Source organism: Notolabrus celidotus, chromosome 5 (genome assembly GCF_009762535.1).
Source record: "Notolabrus celidotus isolate fNotCel1 chromosome 5, fNotCel1.pri, whole genome shotgun sequence".
NCBI classification, from domain to species: domain Eukaryota; kingdom Metazoa; phylum Chordata; class Actinopteri; order Labriformes; family Labridae; genus Notolabrus; species Notolabrus celidotus.
In genome coordinates this window covers 35,400,238-35,426,191 of record NC_048276.1, presented here as the reverse complement: position 1 = coordinate 35,426,191, position 25,954 = coordinate 35,400,238, and the positions used below count along the sequence as shown (strand labels likewise).

The window sequence follows — 25,954 nt, the reverse complement described above, 5'->3', positions numbered from 1 at the left end:
GGAAGCAAAATTAAGCACATTTTAGTCAAAACAGCAAAACATGGTGTCTCAGTCTGCGAGGAAACAATGTTAGGTTGGTTTGCCGAATGAGACTAAGGTAAGCAGAGCTAGCACCACCAGCCTTTGGCCCACCTTGCATGTTAATGTCCACATACACTCCCAGTCAAAAATTTGGACACACCTTCTTATTCAATGTTTTTATTTATTGTAATTATTTTCAACATTGTAGATTAATACTGAAGACATCAAAACTATGAAATAATCTGGTTTTGCCATAATCTGGATTACAACAGTAGTCAAACAGGGCTATCCATTGTGTACTAACCCTACCTCTGAACAACACAACTGATGGTCTCAAACACATTAAGAAGGCAAGTCATTCTACAAATGAACTCTTGACAAGGCTCATGTTCATTAGAAACCATTCCAGGAGACCACTTCATGAAGCAGACTGAGAGAATACCAAGAGTGTGCAAAGCTGTCATGAAGGAAAAAGGGGACTACTTTACAGAATCTAAAATATAAAACAGATTCTGCTTTGTTTAACACTTTTTTGTTCATTCAATAATTCCATATATGTTCTTTCATAGTTTTGATGTCTTCAGTATTAATCTACAGTGTTTACAATCATTACAATAAATACAAACCCTTTAATGAGAAGGTGTGTCCAAACTTTTGACTGGTAGTGTATCTGTGCTGGTCACACATTACCTCGGTCAGGTGTTTACTCTGTATGCCAGTTGAACCAGAAACAGTCAACATATAATCTTATCTCATGTTTTGAGATCAAAATACTGCAACAAGTCTGATGAACTACATTGCTGTTTTCAAGGTCTCAGTTATTTGTACACTATGTATACACTACATTAAAACCCCAAGACTAAATGTGAACCAGTTTTTTTTGTTTTAAACTTAAGCAAAGTCTTCCTCTGGGGTCTTAAAAAAGTAAGAGCAAGATTGAAGCTCTGTCAACTGGGGAACAGGTGTGCATAATGAAATGAAAAGGTTTCTTTTAATGATGCAGCATGGCTAGTTGGCTTGCTAACACCATGGAGAGTGAATTAGAGTTCACTTCACATTGGCCTTTCAGGGGTTTTTAATTTTTTTGTTTGTTTTTTTGCATAATTCATTAATTTGACCTTGAAGTCTTTGGTATCATTTTGAACAAAGGGTTGTTTTTCTAAATTATTTGGCTCCATCAAAAATTTAATTAACCCCATATTTGTTGTTTTCTTACATTTTGAATTGAATAATAATTTTTAATCTAAATCAATACACTTACTCAATAACACACATTTTAATAAAATATTACAGGGACGAAATTACAGAGACTGCAGGCCAGCTAACAATGGTTTTTAAAACAAATCAGAGTTAAAGGGTAAGTCTTCTGTTTTTGTGATGTTAGTGTGCACATGTGTATTTGTATGAGTGTGTGCATACCTGAGTGTGTATGTGTGTGAGTATTCTGAGTAGCTTTCCGGTGACAAGGCCTGCGTAGGGAGTTGATAAGAGGAAAGGAAATTTAACCCCGTAGTTAGCAGCCAGCGTGTGTCAATCCCAGCAAAGGAGTGTGTAGCCTGAGGGGAAGCACAGCCTGTGAGACCTTCCTGCTCAAAGCGTTTTCTGCGATTGTATGTTAACAGTCCAACTGGGTGAACTTCACCTTCTTTTATTATTATTTTGGTGTATTCTCTCCTCTGGGTTGTGATGGACAGTGCTAGTTTTGTGAGGGGCCAAAAACTGGATTTTGAAGTGGAAATTATGCCCTTGAGGAAGATCTAGAAGGGAGTGTCAAAGCCACAGCCAGCACAGAGATTCCCGGCAGTAAAACCCAGATTATCCCACCATGCACCACGCTTTATGCTTCCTGACCTCCTCTCAGTATGAAGAGCCCAAAGGTGAATTAAAGAGAAGCATTCCAGCCTCGAATTGTTTCATAACTTTCTCAAGTGTCACACTGAGCAAAATCAAAGTGAGGCAGACAATTCCCCAACGCGACAATGGGGTCATTGCTGTCATCAGGATTAGATGCAATAACCATTTTTCTCCACGGGTTTCCAACTCCCCCCCATCCTTCATCCCTAAACCATTACAATCAAGTATAGTGCTGCACTCGAGGAAATTCTACCATTTGTCAGGGGAGGCTTCGCCTTCCATTATCACCTCGGCCATCTATTATGTCAAATACCACGGTGAGCTGATGGAGGTCCAGTTCCAGCGCTGACCGAGGGGAGATTAGCACACCCACACTTCCTGTCTCTCTTGACCTCGGCCACCACGGCTGCCTTGCGAGTTAGAGCACGGAACAGGCAGAGGACATGCCAAGATTGAGAGGAAAGGGAGAGACAGAACAGGCCAAAGGCAAACCCCCTGTGGTGCTGAGGATTCACTGCGTTCTGTGGAGCTGAAGGGGTAGAAACTGTATACGGCGAGGCTGCGGTGACAGGAAGCAAGCCAGCGATCAATAAGGTTTGATGAAAAACGATTTGAGCAGGGAGCGAAATGGCAGGAGTTTTTGATATGGCTAATGGCATCCTGCCCACATGCACTCACGCCTTCACGGCGCCTGGATGAATGTGTCTGTGTTGTCTCGAGACAAGAGGAGGTCTCTATGCAGCTGTTGAAAATCAAGCTCAACAATTACTGCTGCTCAATAGATACAAATTTCAGCTGGATTCGATTTGGCTAGCAGAGGATTTGTTTTCCCCAAAGCATATTCACACAAAACTGTGAGGCCTCAGGTACAGAATAATGGACAAATAATTTAGATAATCATAATTCAGACAGTAAATAGGACTTGCAAAGGGACTGCAATACATTTTACATCCATAATATTTCTGAAAATGTTTACTTTATTTGGATACAAAAAGTGTATCACACTATAAGTAGCACAGCAGCCATTTAGTCAGCAGTTCTTTCTTTGCATGGCGAGTGTAAACACACCTTCTCACTGCAAAGCATCATGAGAGAGAGAGAGAAAAAAAAAGGTTTGAACTGAGGGGCACAAAAGTGACAGTGAAAGTGTACTCCCATTATCCTCCAAAAATGATGCAACCAAGATGTGGTAACATTACATCAGTTTCACGGACACCATTCACTGGACTTCCTGGAGCTGGTGCTGGAGTTTTCTTGAGAAGCAATCATTTATCTAGTGTTTTTATAGGTTTTAAATTTGAGTCCAGTTTCTAAAGCAGAAGAGACATTGGTGTGTTGATTTACTCCTACATCTAGATTCAAGAGATTCAAAGGTTTTTAATGTCAATTTTCACTGTATATACGAGACATACAGGAAAAACGAGATGCTGTTTCTCTCTTCCAGCTTTTAAATATCTAAAATTTCAATATAAAATACAATAAAATATAATAAAATACAGTTTTATAAAAAGCATGGCAATCAATCAATCAATCAATCAATCAATCAATCAATCAATCAATCAATCAATCTTTATTTATACAGCACCATTAATACAAATCGAATGCAATGCAAAGTGCTTTACATCGATTGAAATAAAAAAGTAGAGAAAAGATAGTGGCAAATATTAAATAACCCAAACCTATTTGGAAGTAGAGACTAATACAAACCAATAACAATAAAATATATGTAATTAAAAAAATATGTTAAAGCATCAAAATAACAATAAGAATATAAAGAGTTCAAATAAATATGTCAAAAAGGATAAGAATAAAAGGCACTAAAAATGTAATAAAACTGAGAAGACAAATAATAAAAACAAATAGTTCAACCTAAATAAAATTATAAAACAATTATTAAACATTAAAGTTATTCAATTATGAAACACTAAAAAATATATAAACCCTATAAAAACAAAAAAGGTAATCCAGACATCCAAACGTAGGTACATGTTATAACTATATCCTTAAATTCTACCTCTTAAAATGTCTGGTTTGTTGAGTCCTCTTAAATGTTTGAAAATGAAAAGACTATTTTCAATGAGATAGGGTGAATGCATGGTGAACAGGTGGTTATGCAAATTACAATCCCAACAGGGTGAGAAGGACCCCTGATGCCAAGCAGAAGGGATGTTCACTCGCCTGTTTACCATTATTCCACTTAATGCCTGACTCCTAACTAAACACATAAATAAGTTGATATGAAACATGAAATCAAAGATTAAATGTATTGATTTTAAAATGATTTATTTATAGAGATACAAAAAAAAGTCACTCTGATAGTCAGAAACTCTTCCATGGAAGGTTATGAGGGTTTATCCGTCTACTTGTAAGACAAATTAACATTGCAGGACAGGATGTAGCTCCACTTTGCCGTATCAGAGATGGTTGGAGCTCAGCAGCTCCTCAGGCTTCTCTCATATCTGTGCTGCTGTCATTATTTCCTGACTTTTAAAACCAAGCCTGACTGATGTTTTTGCCTCAACGTTTTCTGATTTAGAGTGCTAACAGGAACTTACTTTTGCTGTTGAGGATTAATCACCATTATTTGGGTTTTGACCACAGAATCAGGTATTTAACACAGCCTGGTAATAAGTAAGAAAGGTAATAATACATTTTCACATCAGTAAGTGTAGAAGAAATAAAAATGGGCTGCTTATTTTTACAATATTGCCAAGCCTTAATACAAAAGCTGAACTTTCTGGGGGATGAAGTGCGAAAAGGACCGTCCTTCTGACGGCTGTCGTGTTTATCCCAATGTAAATGTCAGTCGGCTGGACAAGTGCCAGACTCCAGGCTGATTTCTGATGTTATTTACCAAAGGCTTTGACAACCTGCAGACCCATGCTGCCTCAGTGCTTCACCATTGTCAGCACTTCTTAATATCAAAATGTGAAAGGGATTATTTGGCTTCCACCATGGCGGACGCACTTTAACGCTGCTGGTCAGCTGGCTTTGGACACTTAAAGTATCTGCAGTTACTAAAGTAACACCAAAAGTTTTATCAGGACAGAAGAAAGTGAGAAGAAGAAGAAGAAGAAGAAGAAGAAGAAGAAGAAGAAGAAGAAGAAGAAGAAGAAGAAGAAGAAGAAGAAGAAGAAGAAGAAGAAGAAGAAGAAGAAGAAGAAGAAGAAGAAGAAGAAGAAGAAGAAGAAGAAGAAGAAGAAGAAGAAGAAGAAGAAGAAGTGTGTTTGTTAGGTTAGAAGCCCTCTAAATGTTGACATGAATGATCCACGCTTAGAGCAGAGTCACTAACGGTAGCATTCTCCTCTTAAAACTTTAGTGTGTGTGTTTAAAAGAAGAGGAATCAGCACGAAAACATGCAATATCTGAGGGAGGTCAGGATGTTTAATTCCAACTGAGCAGTTTGTGTGATTTACCAGATTACATGTGACATAATCCACAAATTAATCCAGCAGGGAGGCACCTCAGGATCATGTGCACAGGGACTTTATGGGTGGTGTGGAACTACAAGTTTGATGTATTGTATGTAAGTTTTGTTTTAGTTGACTTTAACACTCGTTTTTATGATGCTTTAGCATTCACCTTGAATTGCACAACTCCGTTTGTTGAGTCTGAGCAGGAATTGTTGGTTTCTTTTTATTTATGCCCTGTCTATGAGTCTTTGCTAACCGCTTCAGGTTGACAGTGGCTGGAGTGATATCCTCATACTGCAAACCATCACTCCCTGGAGACACATATATACAAATGGAGAAGAGAGAGCTTGAATCACAGACAGCAGAGGATGCTTTGAACTTCACCACACAACCATCTTTTTATTTTTATTTGCTGATGTGATCCGTGTGACATGTTCTGACAGTGACATTCACAGTTGGCGGCTGATGTGGAATTCACACCTAGCTTTTGCTTTAGTTTCATATTCCCAGTATTGCATTCACCAGCTGTATCCACTTACTCATTCTGTCATGTTTGCAACAAAGCATTACTTCACTTTGACGTGATAAGTTCTGTTGTGTTTTAGCTTCCTTTAAACATTAAATAACTGTGAACCCAGCAGCAAAAATTAAACAACATCCATGGAAAGCCAACAGTGCATTCAGAAAAAGGAGTGTTGTTGTAGTTTGAAGGTGCTTACATGAAGCCCATTTCACTTGATCAAGGAAGGGAGCGGGTACGGTTGGTCGCGCTTCTCTGGCAGTGGTGTTCTTTTCAGGTCACATTAACATTAAACTGAACATAATTTTTCAAGGTAAAGTCAAAACAACATCTTTGTGTGGGCACTCTTAACAGGTGTAGAGCTTATACAGCAGCACTTGTATAAGGCCTCCTTCCCTGTAACTTCTATAGACCATTGGCGCTTTCTTTTTCACCCCACCATTCCTGTACTGATGCTGAAGCACACACAGAGTCACGGGTTGCCGAGTGTTGGTTTTCTTCAATTTGGCCGATGTCTCCTTCACTCAGCTCCTTGTGTGTTTAACATCCCTCAGCCAGCTCCTGCACTGTTCCTGTCCTCTCTTCTTCTGTTTGGTGTCGACTGGTCAATCCATTGACCACAAAGCTAAAGTTCTGTGCTCCCCAAATTAAAGATATCATCCATGCAGTTTAGCCTACCAATTTAAAATGATAATGAAAATACAAATCATTAACTTGCTAGAGGAAACCAACATTTTTGCCACAGCGTCAACAGGAAAAATTAAATGGGATAAAATGGAAACTCCTTTCTGCAGATTGATTTGCTATGGCAAGTGTGACGTTGTTGTCCATGGCCGTTCTCTTGCCATTCAGACTATTTACCACTGTTATGGGGTTTTGACCAATCAGAATCAAGTATTTAACATAGCAGGGTAAAGAGTAAGGTAGCTGGGTAATAATTAATCATAGCATTGCACAATATTTAGCTTTTACTATTGTTACAGACTTCCTAGAGTAGAGGTATGAGTGAAACTAATACAGCCCTAACATGAACAGTGATACCAAACAAGAATGAAGGAAAGGACTGGTTCTCAGTATTGGAAACTGAATGGGTCAGCTTACCTGCGCGTCGGTCTGCCAGAATATACAAGACAGCGTGGGTGGTGAGGGGCAAGCCCAAGCTTCTTTTATGAGTTCAGTAGTTATTTCTGTTTGGTTGGGATCAGTTTAAAAGCACTGTTGGTTCTCCAAGGATTCGTGGATGTCTCTGGGGTTATCTGTCGGCGTCCTTTTCGCACCCCAACTGCAGCTCACCACCTCAATCAGGTGACGTCATACAAACAGGACCAAGAACCTTTCATAGGAGGCACCTCAGGAACAGGGTGCGTTTAAGAGTGTCGGACAAACCAGTGACAACTAAACCCAATCCCAATTTCCCACATGAGAACCTGTCAAAGCACAATAAAGAAAGGAAAAGAAGAGGATGCTTAAGGTACCCCTTTGCCCTAACGCTATCTAAATCCTCAAATATTCCTTGCCTCAAAGTTTTAAATATGAGGTGTATTTGATTCAGATGAAAAATGTGGAGTTGATTGTAACCATCGTGAAGCTGATTGTTACATGGTTTGTTGTCAATGAAGCTTATACCTCAGCTCGGTTTTATTCAAACTTAAGTTAAGCATTAGAATGAGGTTTGGGGGAAATATAAAGAGCACTAGTTAAATCCATTTGTAGTGCATATTTCTGATTCAGTGTTCAGTGAGTCAGGGACTAAGTAAAAATGAGAACAAAGCTCTGGAGGGCACACGGGGTAAAAACAAGGCTCTGTGATGATTAATCTTTCCTCCTTGGTAAAGTTGTCTACATCTCCACAGTGAAGGCTTTACAGTTCCAGACATACTGTATTTTTGGCAGTGTGTTTGCTGCATCCTTAGGGAACAGTCTGCCCATGTTTGTGTCCAGTGTGAATAATATTTCTTCAGCCAATTTATGTTTCTTCCTTTGATGGGGGAAGTCTTGAGTCTGGGTGGTTGGTGGAAAGCTTTCAAGCCCTTTAGCTTTGAACATCAAACCGCTTGTCTTAAGATTCGCTCTCAGAGTGAGAAGTGAGGAGCACAGAGTGAAGGGAAAAGGAGAGAAAGAGAGAGAGATACAGAAATGAAGAGCACCAGGCAAGGTGTCAGGTGAGTGATTTTAAAGTTCTCCTGAGGGGCTGCGCTGCGGGCGCTGATAAGGACAATCCAAAAGTGTCATGGCAGCTTTGAAAAGAAATGAAGTTTGACTTGGAGAGGACATTTCTGACATGTTAAATTAATAATTGAAATGATACTTCCTTCAATTAACAAGTTGTCTTTCAGGACTGTAGCTTGGGGTTTTATCACCTGGCCATGCCCTTAGAGCAGTTGCCCCTTTGCTATTATCTTGTGTAAGGCTTGTCTAACAAAGAGAGGCAGGACATGATTAAACTTGTCCCTGAATGATGAATGAATCATTAAACATTATGGGGAATGACTAGCTTTGGAAGCAGGGAAATCTATGCGCTCATATTTTATTTGTTTGGGCAGAAGTGAATCGTCCTTCTACCATTGAAACCGCCCTGCTCAAGCTAGTTAACATTGGGTTGTGTCACAGTCCTGATATTGGTACCCAATGTTAGTGGGGAAAATAGGTTTGATATAATCACTGCACAGAGGAGTGCTGTTGAAGTATTTTTCCCAAAACCAATATGGCTGCTGCTGATTTAGACCGTTCTGAACCTGCTTCTTTGTTTGGGTTCAACAAACTGGGCTGAAGTTCAGATGAAGAAAACTGTAGATGGTAAGTGTTAGTGATCAAATCATTCCACATTTCATGTCATGAATGTCATGATTTATTGTTGCATTTGTAACCCACATCAGTTATTATTAGTTATTGAAAAAAAAAACAATGCCGAAGGTTAAAGTATAGATAGTTATGCATAGTAATTCTAACTACGGTAAAATGTTAATTATTTATTTTATCGCCTATTTTCTATTTCGTATTATTTCTCTATAGTGTTTTGGGCCAATCAGAAAGCTCCTTACTACAGGTAGTCCTGCCCACCTGTCCCTGTGCTGTGAGTTAATGGTTAAGGTATCAGTCATGCGTGCTCAATGTTAGAACCAGTAACGCAATCAAGCAGCCTAACCTGTAAGTCACAGGTTCTGTTGGTCTGATTGGTTGATCTATCCAGTGGCACTTGTTTGTATGTTTCCTGTAAAAACACCAGCTGGAAATTAAGAATATAGTAAAAAAAAATGTATTTCAGATGATCCCATCGGTGAATCTCAGAGAACATTGGCAGTCTCTATGCATACAGAGGAGAGTATGTTAGTCCTCTCATGCTTCCTATGGAGGTCGCACAACAGAGTGAGCTAAAATTAGAATGTGACAGAAAAACAACAGTTTTTCTCATCCAACTCTTCTATCATGTTCTGTCATTTTCTTTTATTGGCTCTATTTTCAAGCTATTTTCTTTCACCAAGGCTTCAGCATGAATATAGAAGACAGTTAGTCATGCATTCACAGAGCGCTCTGCTCTCCAACGTATCTCAAATGTGTCACATTCTCATGCCACTAGGTTGAATATTCATTTGTGTCTTGGCTCCTGAAGACAAGATTGTGAATGTTTACAATAGGCATCCTTTCCAAGACCTATCACTCCTCCTCACAATCCAGAGCTATTCACTCCTGTGATGACGGCCATCTGGTCAGAGTCGAACCTCGGGAACGGGTTCAACCCACCAAAACTCTATCGAAATGCAATCGTAGACTTTTACATGCACTGTTGTTCTCAATTTTGTACATTATGCTAGCAGCTTTTTTCCCCCACTGTTTCTGTTAGCCCCAATCCTACCAGCAAAATGCATGACTCATATGGTGGTCGCCTTTTGGCAGTTGGGTTATTCAAAGGCGGGCTTTGTAGTGGCTGCAGTCCTTTTGGTGCTGAGGAGGAGCCAAAAGCTGCTTCTATGGCAGCAGTTGTTGGATCCTGCAAAGTGGGTCAGACTGAGCTGCACACATAAATTTATATTTAATGTTCCCTGTGGGACTGATGCTTTAGACCATGAATAATTCCTCATAGGCAACGGCAGTCTTCAGTTATATGCTGCTCTATACATACTGTTCTGCACTGTGTGGTCTGTCATGCTTGGCATTGCATATTCAGGAATTTAGATTGCAAGTGATTCCTTTTCCCAATTTGTTGTTCTATGCATCCATATTGTGAAGTCCTCCTCTTGGTTTGGGTTCTGTTGTGTCAGCATGTGTGCACTTGTCTCTGTAACCCAGTATGATTGCATCTGTGCCAGTATCAGATATGTGTGTGGTTCTGTATCTTGTCTGGACATTTCACGCCAACCTCAATTGTGTGCTAAGCGTTACTGCACAGTTGGTGTGGATTCACTGGCTTGCGTCGGTGTGTGAAAGTGGCACCACTTTGTGAGCTCGGTGCATGAAAGTGGCATTGCCTCACCAGTCAATAGCATGAATTATGTATGGCAGGAGAAGGTGAAAGCCATGTTCTGCATCATCTGCAGGCTGTTCAGCAAATTAACATTTGGACAGCAATTTGCTGGCTTTAGGAGGGATTCCGGCCTTATTTAATGGCTTGCTTACAGTTCAGAAATACATTTCCCAGTCATTTTTCTTAACACGTTTCCTCTCTTGCAAATCATTTGCGACTGAAGCGCTCCCACTTTAAGAGAGCAGACTATAAGGCGTGGGCAGTGAACAGGGCAGATGGAAGTGATCTTTAATTGGCTAGCTTCCCGTCAGGTCTAATCAGGACTGGTGTTCTGTCATCCAAATCCTTCTGAGATTGTTGCCTGAAAGACAAGCATTCAACCTGACATGTTCATTTTTCCCCTGAAGGCAATATCAGTCAGAGTTCTCCCTAAAGCCTGATTTGCATAGGGCAAGTATTGCCTTGGTTCCACCTGTGATTTGATAACATTGCAGGGGAGTCTGCATTATTAATCCCACGGAAATCTGTCATGTCAATAACCGGTGAGTTTGACTACTTGTTACCGTAATTCACTAAAAGCTAAGCCTGTATAAAACAGCTCAGTCCCATAGGAAGCGGCAATTCAAACTTGGCAGAAAAGGGCACTGTGGGTAAAAAGGGGAACAGACCTCTCCAAACTTAATCATCTTGTGTAGCTGTATTTTCTATTGTGTGTCCTGGTACTTCTATATATTTATTTTAAACCTACCTTGATATCTTGAAGTTTTGACTGCTGGTTTGTTTTAGGGATGTACGTGTTTAGTCGACAATCACCCTCACTAGACGGCACCAGAATTACGAGTCGGCTCAATGAGTTATGAGTCATATTGGGCCTGAGATGCCGGTCACATGTTGTCTCCAAGCTGTAGTGCCACCGGGACTAGCCGGGACTGTAGCTTCACTTGATAGCTTCTGCAATAATCCTCTACTTCCTGGGTGTAAACAAGCACAGGGTGCTAACAGATGGCAGACATAGTGTGGCATGGTTTGGCGGTCTTTTAATGTTGAAAATGGAGATAACATTGTATGATTGCTGTGTCTGGTTAAACTGGCATGTAAGTTGTAACCACACAGCCAAAGCAGTGTGTGACCAGCACAGGCATGTGGAGGTTAACCTACAAGGAGGACCAAAGGCTGGTGGTGCTAGTTCTGGTAGTGGTAGCCACACTCAGCAAACCAGTTAGACATGGTTTCCCTGCAGTTGCATCAATCCTTAAGTTCAGTTTTGCCTGTTTTCTGAACTTAAGACGAGCCGGTTAGTAGATTTTAATCATGGTTTCTAATAATTAGGAAATTAGCTGCGTCTAAAATATCCCTCTTTATTTAATGCTCCCTGAAGTGTAGATCTCGGTAGAGTTTAGTCATCCTAGCAACACTCTGAACATTGTCAATATAACCTTTTCATTTAAAAGGCTGAAGCAGTTCTGTAAGGAAGTTTATCCATTCAGAAATCCATCTCTGATTTCCATTGGTTCCTTGGGTAAGCATGAGACTCTAAGAAGAAAAGGAAAACAAAACATCCCAGGAGTCATGATGACTTAACTTCGCTTTAGGCATCACACCATACCTTTCTTTGAGGAAACCTAAATACATATGGGATAGCTGAAGAGAAGCTTTCCTGTTTCTGAACCCGTGGCTGTTCCTCCCAGTAGACCTCAGTGTGGTCTTTAGTCATACTCAGATATTCTTTCTCTTTGTGCTTTCAGAGCTCTAATCCCGATGATGCCTACCTTCCATCAGTCTTGATTCACTAGAAAGGTCTGGTGCCTTTGGAATAAATGAAGCCTGGTAATAAGAGCTGTGCATTCACTGACTGACTAAAACATCCTAACTCCATTCCAATCACTTTCTACATTAGTGGCCTTCTTGGGCAATTTCAACTGCCTCTCTTTATTACTCCCATGTCCGTTGGAGGCATTTAATATTCCTGTGGCACATTTTAAGCACTTTTCCCCCACTCTTAACTTCATATAGATTAGTAAGATGTGAATAGCCTAGAGTTTTTTCAGTGTTGATTAAAAACTGATGTAACTTGAAACTGAGGTTGGAAATTGTTCAAATGGATATTAGATATTTATTGGACCCACAAGAAATAAAAACTGATTTGTTTCTTTATGGTGGGAACTCCTTTCAGATTTTCATTTTTATAAACTTCAAGACACATTCAATCTGTAGCTCAAACATGCACTAAACTGGCAGCAGTCCAAAAAAAATCACACATCAAAACATAGGGGCACGCAAACCTACCAGGATGCTAGTCTGTATGAACCGAGCCATAATTCCCATTTCAGGCGACTACTTTCTCTGTTATATTTCAGGCAAGCCAAGATACTAAATAATTAAATAATTTGTTTTGACATTAGTTAAAGACACTACTTTTCACATGTTATGTTTCCCATTCAGGGAAAAGTTAGCCCAGTCCTTATCAATCAATCAATCAATCAATCAATCAATCAATCAATCAATCAATCAATCAATCAATCAATCAATCAATCAATCAATCAATCAATCAATCAGATTTTATTTATAAAGTGCTTTTCATACAATGACATTGTAACACAAAGTGTTGTACATAAAAACAACTTAAAATAGAATACATTTAAAAAAAAGAGAGATATTGCAACAATAATAATAATAATAATAAAAATGAAAATAAATGAATTAATAAATATAAATAAATAAAAAGAAGTTGCTGAACAAACTGAGGAAACACTCTCATGATATCTTAATGAGGAAACACTGGATGCAACACAGGAAATTAAACTCACCAAAATAAAATACATTTCTAAGATAATAAAACACTACAATATTAGACCAGTAAAAGAAAATAAGATGCTATACTTAAAATAAATATATAAATAAATAAATAAAAAGTGACTAAAATTTGAACCAGATAATAAATAAGTTAATAAATAAATAAATACATAGATAAATAAAGTAATGTGAAATAAAACTGTTATAAGAATAAAACTCAGTTAAAAGCAAGATTAAAAAAAAAACCTTAGCCTCAATGGCAATAACGGGGACCTGCAGGGCTGATACAAAGCGAACTTGTCCTTTAATATGAATAGTCCCTTTGGAGGTAACATAAAACCAAGCGCCAGCTAATGTTAGAATATGACGACAATGCAGAAGTGCAAAATCCGAAACAAAACTGCCGTTCCACGAATGTCCACTTGAAGAATGGGTTATGGGTTGAGTAGCTTTTTGGTTTTATAACTCATCTATTTTGAAGACATAGTTCCAAGGGTTATGCATACACTTGCATGATTGGAAGTGCTGCGAGTTGACTTGCAGGCGCGATGTTTTATGTTTCTGTGTTGACTGCAAGTTAATCAGAGACAGCATTTCCAATTTGGCCGCTGTAATCAATTGGCTTCGAAACCCCTCCCCTTACACGATGCATCCGTGTTGTTTACCGTCTATTCATAAAGCAAACAGTAGTATATTGCTGCACAATCATAGCCGATAGTTACAAACCTATCATTTTAAAGGGATTGTGAGTGATATGAGGTACCTTTCAATAATACACTACGGTCAGCCCGGTCTCTGTTTTGAGAACCTGCACAAAGGATGAGCTAAGAACCACTGAAGACGGGGTAAGAAGAAAAACATACTTCAGCCACTTTATAATTCCATTGAATAAAAAAAAAAAAATCTATTTTAATCGAAGAGTGCGCTCTATGATTTACTTTCCTCACCTTGACACCATCCAGCCCTCTGCTTTGAGGCTGTTTTGGAAACATAAACAAATCTATTTGCAAACACAGGATCATGAATCATTTTACGCCACTTTATCTTTTTCTCTTTGCCACTACGTTATACATCAAGGAAGTGAAAATGCAGCCCAATGCTACGCCACCTTGACCTACAGCCTCTACTCCTACCTCAGCAGTGTTGAGTTGAAACAACAGCTCTCTGAAGTTTCACTATATAAAATTCATTACAGGAATTCTGTCTTGGGTAGCATAACAGTGTATACAGCAGGATTTTTCTTTGTGGTCTGGAAGTTTACAAGTTGAAGGAATATTTCATTCTGTTGGTGAAACTTTCCAAGCAAACAAAGATCTGGGCGTACATAGATATCATGAATTTGTCTGAGCGAAGAGACCTTGCTTTGAGAGATTTCAGTTGTTATTTTCCAAATTAAGCGACATCAGTAAACAACTGAGAAGTGTATCACATATTCTGACTTATAGATAGGATATTTATTGCAACAATACGTCATTGAAGTTGATTCCTTCTCTCTTGGTTGCAGAATATTTTGTGTAATATTATTATCTGTGTAGGTGAAAGCACCTCACCTTTCTGATGGATACACACTCATGTTCAACATACTTCTTTCATGTGTAGAAGCCTGTAACTAACTCCACAAACATCAAAATCTTGACTTGAGTCGTCAATAACATTGCTGAAATACTTCTATTGCACTTGTAAAGTTGTGAGTTTGCAAGCTTCACTACAGCACCGGCATTGCACATTTTTTGGAAGCCGTTGCTTTTACTTTTTCTTTGAAGTACTGTTTTGGCTTTGAACATCTAAGCCTGGGGGAAATCACAGCTTTTCACAAATATCAGGTTCACGGGTTCAGATCCACAGGAGCTACGGTCTGTGAGTTGTGGACTGGAGTTGTTAAAAGATGCTCTGTTAATGTCAGTTGGAGTTAATATTTGTTGTGAACTTGTTTTAACCATGGTGGACATCCTAAAGTGACCTCAGAGAAATCAATAACTAAAGAGGAGAGAACTTTGGATGTGTCACTGTGAGGATTTCAAACCATTTTGGAGGTTAAGGAATCCGTGAAACTGACCAACAGCATGACAATTCCCATCTGTGCTTGGGTTTGAAATATATGATGTGAAGACACTTGATTAGCTCAAACAGATTTTTAAAATAAATACAACTGCTGAATTATGACCTTTTTAAAACATGGATCTGCACGTTTCATGTTTTTTTCTGGATATGATTTACTGTGAAATAAAGAATACAAGTTGTGCTGGTATACAAGACACCGTCTGTTTACGGGGTCTGTTTAAAGCTGGGGTGGGCAGTCTCGGAAAACTAGCATGAATTTGAATGTAGCATTTCCTCATGACTCCGTCTAACCCCTCCCCTCCTCCCCTCGGAGCTCCCCCAAAACAACGCCCCCCCCCCCCCCCCCCCCCCCCCCCCGCTCACATGCACGAGCGCCGCTGATTCTCGACCATATGATGGTGACTGATTCAAAACCGGTCCTCACCAAAACATTATCATAGTGAAAGTTAAAAACACAAACAAACATGGCTGCTGTTAGTACTCACAACTGTCATGCTAGCATTATCCAGTTGTAACGGTGACACGATATCAGGAGAAAAGTTATAACACATATATAATACTGTAACAGCTCTACTGTTTGTTAAACGTGTTCAGTGTAGATGTTCTTAACTCCTACAGTGTTGACAGTCAGTGAAGGCATCAGGAGAGGTGTAGAGTGTGCGATCTGGAGAGAGGAGAGACAAGAGGAGAAGTTCTTCATTCATTCAAACATTGATTGTTGTTTTGTTGGTTGGCGTGATCACGGCCGACAGTGACCGGTTATTAAAACTCAACGTGTTCAAGAATCGGCTCGTCATCACTACAGCGTCCGGGCGGACGCTACACTACATCTACATTTCTGTAGGACTTACTAAATGTCATTCATTCTTCTGCTTGTCAGAGCCCCGTGGTGAGAGCATTTTAGACTCTGATCCGGACTACAGTCCTGAGCAAAGCACCTCATCGGGTCAGAGGGGACAGGCCCGAGGTCGAGCGAGAGGGGCAGTCAGTAGAGTCAGGGGAAGCAGAGGCAGGGGACGGGGTCTGGGAGTGCACGCTGGGGAAATGTACACGCAGGAGGCGGGCAGAACGACAGGACGGGATTTGAATGGTTTAAAATTTTGGCACCCAAAAAAGGCTGATTGGTTGGTGTTTTCCCAGGTTTACTCCGGCTGTAGATAGCAGCTTTTCTTCGCTCTTTTTTAAGAACACATTATGTATTGATTACCATCAGGACATAAAGATCATTTTAACCAGTATAACAAAAAGTGGATCTAAATCTGATTACCAACCCCAGCTTTAACTACTACATAGTAGTGTTAATGCTAATAATGGTAATACATTTTAGTTAAAGGGGCCTTTCCAAACACTGCAGATTTACTGCCAGCGACCGGTTAGCTGAGACTTACACCAACCTCCTCCGCTGGTCCCTTGTTTTCTTAAATTGAAGAGACTTTTGAATCAAAGCAGCGCTCCACATGGTTTATGACCTAACAGTATACCACTGTTTTTAAATGCATGATCATAATCTAATGAAGGAATAGTTGAAAAGTGACGCTGGAAGTGTGCACTGACTCACTTCTATATGTATCCAGCAGACTTTGTGCAGTGAAGTCCAGCTTGCTTCTTCGAGCACCATTTTCAGGGCAAAAATATAGTAACACAACAGATGACCTCTCTCTGGATTTTATACTAGTATATTGGTTACATCAGTGTAAAGGATGGAGCCCAAATCTTATGGTAACCCCAGGGATGGAGGGGTAAACAATATTTTAGAAGTTTACAAAATATCTCTTCAAAGAACATTAAATTGTAGTTTATTAAGATGAAAGTAATGTGACTGAGGATTTGATGTACGTTTGCCTCATATTGAATGAGTCTTTTGATTATATGAGCTTTTGTTCTCCCAAAAAGCAACATGACAACAAATGACCTTCTAGGTGCTTTATGAAGCTAAAATAAGTTCTCTTGAGATATTTTTAGGTCCTGTTCCTGTTTTACAGACTCACTGTAACTTATTATTTCTTTGGACACTCCCTAATATTTCAAATACATCTTTAAACTCCCCATGCTGTTTCTTAAATGCTGATAGAAAAGCTGATTATGATAACATAATGAAAATACATTTAGAGCTGCTGGCGGAGAGGAAACACATCAAGTTCTCTTCAAATCTATTATTTCACCATCGCGTACTCAATGCTGGATTGTGCTCCCAAATGATTCTCTAGTTAATAAAGCCCTTCAGAGTAAACACGTTATTTGAAAAAATCTTTCTTTTATAGATTTCCAAAAGGGTTACAACTATTTGATGAAGAATTAATTTGGAGCGTGTTCTGCCGTACTCTTAAAATTAATTTAGATGGTACTGAATTGAAAGAGAACACATTTTGAAGCACTTAGATTTTGGATGAATCACTTTGGGGATTTTTAAAGCAGAATGTCAATGTTTGCTGGTTCAAGCTTCTTGAATTTTGAGGATTTTCTTTGTCTTGTCATTTTGTCAATGAAAAGTGTTGGGTTTGGAACATAGAATGTATAAGACATGGACTTAGTCTTTGTGGCGTCACACATTGGTGTTTGCAGCAGAGTTTTGAAGCCTATCGTCAATGTGAAAATGCTGACTTAACCTAACTCTTGGAGGAACTAACAAAGAGGCAAGGAGGTGGAGTGGAGGTGGGCCTTTAGCCTCCTCGCTAACAGCTACGGTGTGCCTGCCTGTCAGTCAAGTCAGCTGTATGTTTGTTTTTTCTCTGTGAAGAAGAGCTTTTTGGAATGGGTGTGTTTGTGGTTCCTGGCGCTTGTGCTGCGACCCGCAAGTGGACTCTCAGGGCACTACAGTCTTTAACACTACCGCACTGGCTTCATTTCTCAAGACCAAGGCTTGCTGCTTGGTTTTCAACTGACAAGGGAATGTTCAAAATTGATTGACCATTTACAGAATTCAACATTTCAGCAACAAAACATAAAATTCAGTCCCCACCCAACATTATTTCTTGTGTCTTTCCATCTTTTGATATAATATACACCAAGCTAAGTGAGAAACACAAGTGTCTGATGAATGTAACACATTGTGATGCTTTTTGAATAACCCCCTCCCTCCCTCTCTCTCTGTTTTTCTTTCTCCTAGGTAAGCACTTTCTTTGCTCTCTGTTGGTTGTGGTGATGGAGGAGGGATTGGCCGAGCGTGCATCCTGTTGCTGTCAGCCCCGGTGAAGGCTTCATGCTGCTGAAATGTGAGGCAAGAGTGATTAAGGTGATGCATTGAGCCAGTGTTGCTCATAACAGAGATGCTTCAAGCTCTTGGGTTTGGCAAAGTCAGCAGAACGGACACAATGGAGTGAATTCCCCCCCTCCACCTCACACTCAGACACTGTACACAGGAAGCCATCAGCCAACAAAGAGGAGAGGCTAGATGAAAGGAAGGTCCAAATCTGAAGGTGTGCTCACACCGAGGGCCTTGTTTTGTGGATTCACTGATCCAAAGTGTACTCTGCCCTGCTGAGTGCGCAGGCTGGACTGACTGGGTTTGTGAGTGTCATTGTTAGCTGGTTTTAAAGGCAGATTAAGACCTTTCATTCTGCTCTGTGATCAGCTATTCAAACCCACAGGATTGGGAGTCTTCATGTTGTGCTTGAATTGAATGGAAACATTTCAGAATCAGGTCTTGATGACTGGCTGGGCTGGGAAACGTCTTGATCTTTGGCTGGAATGAATGCTTAGAGGAATGCGATCCACTGTTTGGGTTAAACTTGCTGAACAAACATTATTCTTGAAGATTTGAACTGTCAACTGTAGACCAACAGCACGTTGAATGATATAAATGACTCTAATCTGATGTTCTGAAATCACAACCAATCCAACAGCCGGTGTAGACCATGAAATGTGGTAGAAAGCTTCAGATAGAAGAGCTATGTGAGTTAAGATAGTGTCACATTGAAAAGCAAAGTATAAAATGCATGTCATCAATAACACAACATGAATTGGTGGGCACCCCTGTTTGGTGTAATGATCTCGACTGTTTTCATTTCCTTGAGACAGTCCTATCTCAACCTCTGTGTTTGCATTCATTGTTGTTTGAACCATAAAACGGGGATAGAGGTAGGATAAATTCAAGATTTAAAGATTCACAGCAATATGATTTACTTCATATTATATGCAACACATGAAGGTAAAATATGTTCATTTAAGTCTGTTTCATGATAAATATTTGACGGTTATTTAGTTCTAGTTATTTTTGATATGATGCTGATCAAAGTGATTCCAACAGTCCAAAGCTTATTGTCTTATGCTACGATATCTAAACGTTCAAGACAATGGCTGTTTTCGAAACGGCCTGCTACATACTGCCTACAAATGTAGTAGACAGAAGGTACTGCCTACTACATACTGCATTTGAATTTAGTCTGTAGTCTGACTGTTCTGTTGGATCTGGTCTGCAGGATGCTGAGTCAGAAGTCACTGGATTTCTGGTTTCAGAAAGTGGAAGTAAACAACGACCAAGCTGAAAGAAAAACTGCTTCTTTAGCATCACTTATGATTTGAAAAGTGAAGAAGTGGTTTATATGGAATTCAATCATTTTCACTAAATTAAAACAGTACGCAAGGCAGACTGGTTCAATGCATACTGAGAAATGTTCCCGAATCAGTAGACATCCGGTAGTTTTGGCATACTGCAGATTTTGCTCTTGTTCACACTCACATTTAGGCCAAAACAGTACGTACTGCTAGTATAGTTAGACAGGCATATTTAATGTGTGACTTCCATCATATGATGGAGGAGGAGAAGCTGGAGGTGGAGGAGCCTATCAGGAGGATTAGATTTCCATCACTTCTGTCCTAAGGTGGAGGGAAGCATCTGGTACTCATTGGAGTAGCTGTTATACATTAATTGAGAGTGGAGGTCTGCGACTGGATCCCTCTGAAAATTGTATGAAAACAATAGCTCTCCAAAGTAAATGTTGGCTCAATTTTCAAAAACTTACATGATTTAAATATTGCAAATAAACTTTTGTATTCTTCGTCTTTTGCTAAATAGTATTAGGTTGTAACTGTGAAGTCCAAGCAGATATTAATCCCAAATGATACAATGTAACACATCTTCTCTGTATCTTCAGTGGTGTCTCGTATTACCTAAGAGCAAACGAACATGCATGAGTGGGAATAGCATGATCCAAACTCAGGAATGAGGCCTGAGGACCATTAAAATGAGCATGAGACAGTCTTACTGCACAGTATGTGAAGAGACACCACATGACAGAGTTCTGTGGTTTATAGGTTAATGTTGAGTCAGTGTCCTTTGCTAAAAAAAGGCAATATATTTAAGTTAAAGTCCCTGCAACAAACTTTTGCACACTGGTAGCACCTTCAAATGCAGCAACGTCACACTGAGCAACTTAAATTGGACTTCGCTCCTATCTTCTTCCTATAACTGAATCTTCCTGTCCTCAATCCGGCACAGTCAAACTCCCAGCATGTCACCAAAATACCAAACAGGCGTGGGCGCGGCACATGTGCACAAAGCAACACCTCACCAACACAAAGCCTCTGCTTTTCACCATACACAGCGACAAAAATAGGACACCAGTCATGCTGGGAGCAGTGAATTCATATTTGTATTTCCCGACTGCCTTTGTTGTTCTGACAATGCACATGAACAGTCAACGGAACACCTCCAAAATGCAGGTCATAGTGGTCCTCCATGACACTGCAGAAGTGGCTCTGTAATGATAAAGCCAGCATTTACTTGTGTTCTGAAAGCGGAACATGACATCTGGACTGATGGTTCTTGTTATTATTTAAACTGGCATGAACACCAAAGGAAGCAAATTACAGCAAGCACTGACACATCCATTATACTTAACTCAAGTTACAGAGTCTACAGCTTGATATGTTTTGACATCCTGCACTGCCAAAATCTCTAATCTGCAGGGCTGACAGGTTACCAAAACTCAGATAAATGAGACACTCTGAGAAGTGGCTTTTGCACAAACCTCGACTTCACTGTAATTGGGCGCTGTGATCCTGTCAATATTTTACAGAATAAAATCCACGTTTTCAAGTTTAAGTGCAAGTGCAGTAATATTCGATATACACAGGTAATACCACAACCAACACTCAGTACATACCTGCTCCTTACAAACCCAATCACTGACACCAGTGATGAGGAAGTAACAAAGAACAACTCTGATCCTGTATTTCTTTCTAGAGCCGTGTATATCTGAGGTTTTTCCTCTTTGAGTTCTTACATGCTGACACGTCTGGCAATTTTACACATATATGTTATGCATTCTCAGAATCAATTTCAAAATCCTCCTTTACACATTCAAGGCCGTCCACAACCTCTCCCCCCCGTATCTCTCTGATCTCCTCCACATCGTCACCCCCTCTCGCTCCCTCAGGTCTTCCTCCTCCCTCGACCTCTCTGTGCCCCCCGCCCGTCTCAGCACCATGGGGAGCAGAGCTTTCAGTCGCTCTGCTCCCCAACTCTGGAACTCACTCCCACCGGACATCCGAAACTCTGACTCACTACCCCTCTTCAAATCAAAACTCAAAACCCATCTGTTTCAAACTGCATTCCCTGCTTCATTTCCACTGCTTCATTTTTAACTTGGTGTTACTTTGCTCGTTGTTTTTATTTATCTTATCGTGTTCTTTTATTTATTGTGTTTTTATCTGTCTGTAAAGCGACCTTGAGTGCTTTGAAAGGCGCTTCTAAATAAAATGTATTATTATTATTATTATTATTATTCTTTACAACATATAACAGGCTCATAACTTTGGTTCAGGCGCGTATGAGAGGTATTTTTTATATGCATTATTGTGCGAAATGACAGATTTCTCCTTGGGTATTCATGGAAAGAAGTATTTCTTTGCATATCACACACAAAGCTGTAGCAGGATGGAAATATGAAGAAGACATAGAGAAAGCATAATAGATGACAGATAAAGAAAAGTCTTCAAGTGATGAATGAGTAGGCTCTTTAGCATCATGTTTAACAATGAAAACTGTCCTTTTTGGCACACAGTAGTTTAAGTCAGGGGTTCCCAAACTTTTCAGCCCGCGAAATGTAGGTGCCAAAGACCTCTGACCCCCAGTGTCCCTCGAAGTGGTTAGATGTTGCTTCATACTACAAAATAAGTTTACTGCCACACAGTTGTGGCTGTGTTTCATGTGCTGCTGTTAATGAACCTGCTGCTACTGAGCCTTTTGTTAACCACTATAGGCTAACTGTAACTTTAGGAGTCATCTGGCAACAAAGAAAGGAAACTAATGAAATGTACTTATTTACAGGGTTTTATTTCAAATGTAACTTATATTTTTTTTGTCTATATTTTTTACAGTAATGGGTAAAATAGGCAAATTTAGATTACTTTAAAAAAAAATAATCTGGAAGACATCCCGTGACCCCCATTGGTGTCTCACGACCCCTGGGGTCCTGACCTACACTTTTGGAACCCCTGGTTTAAGTAACAGCGACTTCTTCCTGCTGCCACAGTAATGGGAAATGTGGACATTTGACAAGTCATGAGTGATATGCACTTTGTGTAAAGTCAGAATAATCCAATTTAAGGTAGACGTGCCAACCACGAGCCAAGCATACAGGTGCTGAAAATCAAACTTTTGTCAACCGGTCAACAATGTGGAAGATGTACTCATTTGATTTTATGATCAAGACTCTCTTAAGAACTGATTTACATTGTTAATTAAAGTAATAACTATTTTGAAATGCATAATAATGACATTTTAAACATGCTTTAAAAAATTCAATTCATTGTGATTCATTGTAGAAATTCAGGGATTATCTGGATTCAAAAAATTGTCATCAGTTGACAGCCCTGATTTGAAATACCTAATCTCAATTGCCGCCTTAATATGATACAGGACAAGTTAGCTTTGAACAATAACAGCCTGTGGAAATATCCATCACATGACTAGATATTAGATATTAGAAGATATTTATTCACTCTCTGTCCAGTTTAAGAAGTTCAATCAATCAATCATGAAGCTTTATTTATATAGCACCTTTCATACAAATCAAATGCAATTCAAAGTGCTTTACAGTGATTGAAAACAAGAAAGAAGCAGAAATAAAATAATGGCAAAACATATCAAAAACAAAAATGGATTTTAAAATAGAGACTAATGCACACCAACAACAATAAAATATGTGTCATTAAGATAAGTTAAAGCATCAAACTAATGTTAAGAATATAAATAGTTAAAATAAATACATTTTAAAAGGGTAAGGATAAGAGTTGAAAATAAATAAGGCAAAACATTTCAATACAACTGAGTATAGAAATATATAACATTTAAACCAATATAATAGTAAAAGTAAATAATACAATTGTTAAACCCTACATAAAAGCCAGACTGAATATATATATGTTTTTAGTTTACATTTAAAAGTTTCAATATCTCCTCAAGTTGAATCAGTCGTTTCTACTTTTTGACACAAGTATCTGTACTGTACTTTCATAAAGATTGTGTGTACCTCTGCTTCCTCTAATGAAGACAAACCTCAGATATCTGATGTCCTTCATGGTGCATGCATCTTCTAACAGATGTTACTCAGAAGAGTAGTGTTAAGCTCAGTGTTGCTAAGTTTAGACAAAACAACACAATTCAAATTCAGCTGGTTCTTCCTTCGTGCAGTCACAGGAAAGGGATCCAGTGCTGAGCTGCAAACACACTGGACTATCTGGTCTTAAACAAATGACAGTGGGCTGATATATGAAGTACAAGGCTGCCGGGGAAGCAGGAGCAGGTGCATGAGTAGGTGGAGGGGGTCAAGTGATCGGGAATGGAGGCACACAGGTGTTACTAAGGGGGCAGGACGAGGTGTCAGTGTCAGAATCTGAAACGACAGTGATGAGAGCCGGCTGAACGTGTGGAGCTTGAATCAGGTTGACGTTGTGACAAGGAATAAATTGGCAACTATTTTCAGATTCAAACATATTTTGAGCTCTTGTTAGTATTAACAGTGCTGGAATGTATGCGTGACGCATTGACTGGAAATAAACTGATGTGCCTGCATTCATTGTCACTATAGAACATGTTACCCAGTGTAACAGTGTGGATCTGTGTTTTTGGACAACAATCGTGCCCAATGGCAGTACAGTACAAACAGCACAAGGCTTCGGATGCATGGGCAATACTTGTTAGTAGAATCAGTTCAAAGCTGATGTCAGTCTATTCATGAGATTTGTTGACAAGTACAAAAATAAAGAACATCAAAATCTTCTCCTTTTAAACACAAAGACGTGGAATGACAGGGACAAGCTGCACATCTTATTGCAGGCTTGTTGCTTTAAGTAGCAGCTGCCTTGCGCGTGTTGACTTGCGTGTCATTTCAGTATAGAAATATGCACAGTCACATTTGATGATTCCATGGGGGAGACTGTCAATGGAACATAATTATCCTAAGTGCACTGCATCACTGTGCTGCGGAATAGGACACATTTCCATTTCAAGCCTTCCACTTCCACTGCAGCTGATAGAAAGCACAGCCCATCTTTTATAACAGCCTCCAGCGATTAGTCACATTTTGAAGTAGTATGGGAATGTAAAGAAAGAGGGTGGATGCGGCCGGCCACGCAATTGCTTGACAGATAAATTACCAGAGACTTAACCATTGATTACTGATATTTGAAACGTGTGGCAGACGTTCTTATTCAGAGCAGTCTGTGGAATATTCCAATAAAAGAACAAACTAAAGGATATGAGTAGTGAATTCATGAAGTAGAACATTAAAGGTAAAACAACTTAAAGTCTGTTCAGTATTTTAAAAGAGTTGTACACAAGCTCGCACTCAGTTCAGAAAACGCCAAGGGGGAAATGACAGTGACAGATCTGCCCCACTTTGCGTTAAACTCCCTCCAACCCGTTGTTTCATGACTCACCTTGTGTTAAAATGTCTCGTCTCCTCTTCCTCGACACTTTAACAACATAATGTGGCAGCTCCTCAGCTCAGAAACGCTCTCTTTGCTTGCTTTCATTTTGTTTGGTCAATGTTTGTTGGATGGAGAGCTCCACTTTCTGAAGCTCCGACAAACAGCTAGAGCTTTGGTGCCACACAACCAGCTAAGCCGGTGTCACCAGTGTGGTAGGACAAAATCACATCTTCAAACTCCTGGAGCAAACATGGAGTGGAAACACAACACAGGAGGTCTGGATGAAGTGGTTCTGTAAAGGTAGAGTGTGTAGAAATGGGACTATTTAGAGATATTTCATTGTCAGACTCCCGATTGAAACCACCAGATATTGAGATTATGAGTTTTCCATTATGAGAGGCACAGCTGATTTGATTGACAGGCGTGAACACTGTAGCTGTTGGCTAGGAGGCTCAAAGACCGCCTCTTTACGTCACACTCACGCGACATAAGTTATGCTGAGTTCAACATTTCCAATATGGCTGCCGCCGCCGATTGACCACAAAACAGCACTTCAGGAACAGATGGATGACGTCACGTATACTACGTCCATTATTTATACAGTCTATGTTTTTTACCATCAACATCAGCACAAATTATTTGGGGCATAGCTTCCCTTCTCTGTCTTCCAATCGTTGCATTTTGTGCAGCCACTCAATAATTATGAACATGCCTATGTTGTATGTAGATTCATGGTGGTGCAATATGGGGATCTGCTATTTGGGTGATTATACTCTAATTTAAACTTATGAATATAATGTTCCACTTCTGAGGTCTGTTCTGCTAAATGTGAATACACACTGCACCTTTTTCATTCAATAATGTTCCCCTCATGATTTAAATATGAGAACTGTGAAGTGGATTCTAGTCCACCATGCTAACTTTCTAGTAGATGCATCTCTTTTAGATGTTTTATTT

The 25,954-nt window shown here is 39.6% G+C and overlaps 1 protein-coding gene and 1 long non-coding RNA gene across 2 annotated transcripts in view; one reads left to right on the top strand and one right to left on the bottom strand.

The window, feature by feature from the left end:
- The window catches only part of cadm1a (cell adhesion molecule 1a), a 727,233-nt gene that overhangs the window by 558,730 nt on the left and 142,549 nt on the right, over positions 1–25,954 (top strand). The gene's annotated exons all lie outside the window — the stretch shown is intronic.
- Positions 3,877–6,985, bottom strand: LOC117813266. The gene is made up of 3 exons (XR_004631380.1): positions 6,910–6,985; positions 6,048–6,482; positions 3,877–3,889 (listed from the first exon to the last, which is right to left on the bottom strand). It is a non-coding gene; the product is annotated as an uncharacterized LOC117813266 (long non-coding RNA).